Consider the following 4,094-nt stretch of genomic DNA (forward strand, 5'->3'; position numbering starts at 1 on the left):
TCGCCTCAAGCCCCACAATGTTCGCACTCCCAACGACCACCTTCCAGATCACACTCCGAATCATGGTCGTCATTCTCCTCGTCCCAGCACTTCTGCTGAAACGGACACACATGCTCCTCGTCCCGGCACTTCTGCTGAAGTGGCCACACATTCTCCTCGTCCCAGCACTTCTGCTGAAGCGGATACACATTCTCCTCGTCGCAGCACTTGTGCTGAAACGGACAAACATTCTCCTCGTCCAAGCACTTCTGCTGAAACGGACACACATTCTCCTCGTCCCAGCACGTCTGCTGAAGCGGCCACACATTCTCCTCGTCCGAGCACGTCTGCTGAAGCACATTCTCCTCTTCCCGGCACTTCTGCTGATGCTGACACATCCTAAGACACACAGGTGGTTCTTCCAGAGCCACAAATCAGTGATACAGGCTCTGCACCATCCATTGCCTGCCAACAGGATGACAAATCTCAAGATAATCAAACGTATCCTGTTGACAAAATTATCAGATTGAAAATGGCAAACGGTACCAAACAGTACCAAAATCAAGTGGTTAGGCTACTCTGAAACCACCTCGGAGCCCGCTTCCAACTTTGATCCATCCCTGATCAAGCACTTCCATAGGTCCAGATCAATGTCTGGTAAGAAGCGCAAACACGAACATATATAAGTACTTCCAATGATTCATTAGCATAGGTGTTATCAAGCTACCCCCTATCTTTTGTGACGTGAATTGCTTGGCCATAAGTTATGAGTGACCATCCCTTTGCAGTTACCAAGTGTTCTGTGTCTTAAAGTGCTAGGTTGTTTAGGTGTTGTTGGCCACAACATTCTTCTCAACCAGGTCAACTCTTCTAATGGCTCCCTTTTCATTTCATCAAAGGTTCATCCTAGAGCTTGATTATCCCGTGGCTTATGGCTCTGTTTGCCCGCCCTACCCTCGGCACCAGCCCTGTTCAGAGACTCAACTATGGAATAGTTTTTTAAGCCAACCACCCAAGTCCACTTTGCAACTGAATACTGGGTCCATACCTACGAGGTCAAGCTTCCCAATGTCCCAAGCATTCCCACCATGAGTGGATGCCACCAAGGCAATGGAACTTGTGCTATACTGCACCAAATCCAAATGCACCTTAACGTCATCGAAACCAGGTGTGTTTCACTGCTAAATGAAACTAGGCACCAAATCATTAAACGCATCTCTGAATCTAAGGTCCCCTCATCAAGTCGCTCCAAACGAGCAGTTCTAAGTTTTGTAGGGTCCCTTTCCAAAACATTGTTTGGTACAGCCACCATTGACAACGTCAACCTACTTGCCAAACACATTAATGCCCTTACCAAACATGACATAAACCTATCCTAAAACAACATTCTTCCCATCTCTCTTCCTTTATGAAATTGGTAGACAATAGATTTAAGAATGCGCTAAAATGTGTTAAGGCCGATCATGATGCCCTTACGTTCACAGCCACTGTGATCCAGAATAATGCTAGAAATATTCAAGCTACTTTTGCTTCCCTTACTTCAATTTTGATAGACCAAATTCAAAATGCAAATACTGTGGAGCATACTGAAGAGCTTAAATTGGGCATTCTAGACTTGGCTAAAAATAAATTTATCCCCTCTGCTAATTGCCCAACAAATTCTGGAACGAATTATTCATCATATTGCCTCAATTTTATCTAACAAGTGTCCAAACTTTCGATTGCTCCAAACCAACCCAACATATTTCTATTCTCAAGCAAAATTCATCTTTGCCCGTACGAAGGCCCATGTCTATGTATCTGTTAATTTTCCCATATCATCCTTGCCTAAACCTTTCCAAATGTATAAGTGTATTTATCTCCCAGCGCCTGTGAACAATACATCATCCCACTCGACTCAACTCCTTGATATTCTTCCTTACTTTGCCCTGTCCCCGGATTCCAGTCATTTCCTCAGTATGGACAGTTCTACCTTAGCGCCCTGCTCTGGTGATGAATTCGTCATACACTGTCCTATCAGAATAGCTCTACAATCCTCCCCCAAACCATCATGTAGCCTTGCACTCTTTCAAAATAGTAAGAGTCTGATCAAATCTCTTTGTGATTTTCGATACGTCACCAAACCTCAGCCACCTCAGCTTATCTCTATTGATACCTCAAATGTTCTTGTATATAGAATTCACTTCCTTACTCTCACCTGTCCTGGTACTCATCGTATGATCCCCAGTTGTAACTTCTGACTGATTGCTACGCCATGTTACTGTTCTCTGTCCACTGAAGATCTGTATTATCCTACACCCTTTGGTTCGTGTCGCACTTCACAACACCAGATTTCACACCTTCACCCTGTCAACCTTGATCTTCTTCAACACTTCTTCGAGGATTCTACCCTCTCTAGTATTGCTGGTGATACAACTTTCAGAAAAGCAGTTAACTTCACCATTCCAAAATTTGATATATTTTCTCATGAAATTTCCAATGTTTTGTCAAATGATCAAAAGTCCCATCTCAGTCTTAAACATGTCGCTGAAAGGGCAAGAAAAGATCAAACCATATTTCAGTCTATTACAGAACCATTGCTTGATGGTCAAATCACTTAACCGAGTTCATAGCCTGATACCAATGCAATTATAGCCATCACTGCGTCGGCTATATCAGTTCTCTCAATTAATTTAGTTGTTTGGATGTTTTTCAAAGTTCGTGCACTCTCTGCTGCACTATTGTTGGATACTCGTGTGGCTCCAGTTAAAGCAGTACAGCCTCCAGTTCTAAATTATAATTCACAAACAACTTCTGGTCCCGGCTTCGTTGTGTCTGATCTTGCCGACTATCATGTGTCAATCCATCTAGGAGTGATCACGCTTGCTGTGGCTTCTATTCTTCTCCTTCTCATCTATGAACGCAATCTTAGGACTCACAGTGGTGTCGTTCTGAACGCACAACTGGTCCAAAATGTGTCTCTGTTCCTATTCTGGCTCTCGGTCTCCGACCTTCCTACTGGGATATTCAACCCCCATACACAGTGGAACAGCTCCGAATCTCTGGATATTTCTTTCCCACCCTTACTGTTGAATGGCCCGCCTTTACTGTAACTAACCTCCTGACCAAAACGTCTCTCTCGGTCCCGAACACGCTTCGAGTCTCTTTCTTCACTGCACGTAAACTCCAGAAAATGTTCAATCAACCTTTCGCTGCCTACATTCTTATGGTTCATGATGGTAGATACCAAATTTTAGATCCTTCTTGTATGTTAAAGGTATTTTAAGTGGGCTGTCTAAGCAGTGCATATCCTTTGTCATGTTCACATATTTTTGCTGTGTTACTTTAAAATGTGTTATGTACTTTTGTGTACAATTGTATTTTGTTTACGTCAACACCTGTATTACGAAATTATTAATAGGATTTTACGGTCAAAAGCTCCACGACGTCCAGAGGTACTATAACAGTGTGCGAAAATCATTATATTTTTCTTCAAGTTTGATCAAAATCAAATATATTCTACTACTTCAAGTTTCAAATTCCCAAGCCAGTAAACGCTACATAGTTTACAGGACGTCTATCATAATACGAAACGCTTGGAGATGCAAGCTGTCAAAACCAGTCAAATGAGCTGGCAGATGCTAATCAGCTAGCGCTGTTAAAATTCTAGAACCGGCTGACCAGATTCAGACACAGCTGACCAGCCAATAAACAATTAACTAAGCAAGTCAGCACATCAAAACTAGCATAATTTGACCACCATGTGGGAAACCATTGTTATCAATTCCCCACTGGACAGATGGGTAGTGACACTGCAAACACGAAAACGTCGTTTTTTTCCGTATATGGTCATTGGACGGAAAAACGACTAAAAATTCATTAAAATTGATTAATTGGTCAGCGTCTAGAAAGTGTCCAGAAAAGGGTCGAGTTTTTCAAGCGTAAAATGGACGGAAAAACGATGCTTTTTGCTCCGCCTTGTACAACTGTTAACGGCCAATCAGATGGCGTTGGTCCCCCGAAGCACGTGATGTCCAAGGCTTCCTTTCGGAAGCTTTAGGTTTCGTATTTCTGGCATGCCTTGCTCTAGTATCTCTCGCGCGCAGTGCAGCGAGATTTGCTGATAAGCTAGTTTT

At 42.9% G+C, this 4,094-nt stretch overlaps 1 pseudogene; it reads left to right on the top strand.

The window, feature by feature from the left end:
* The first annotated feature begins 1,067 nt into the window (after positions 1-1,067).
* LOC139473908 (uncharacterized) lies at positions 1,068-3,287 on the top strand (annotated as a pseudogene).
* Positions 3,288-4,094: the final 807 nt, after the last annotated feature.

The sequence above is a fragment of the Haliotis cracherodii genome, unplaced genomic scaffold (assembly GCF_022045235.1).
Source record: "Haliotis cracherodii isolate W230 unplaced genomic scaffold, xgHalCrac1.p SCAF_3, whole genome shotgun sequence".
Classification (NCBI taxonomy): Eukaryota; Metazoa; Mollusca; class Gastropoda; order Lepetellida; family Haliotidae; genus Haliotis; species Haliotis cracherodii.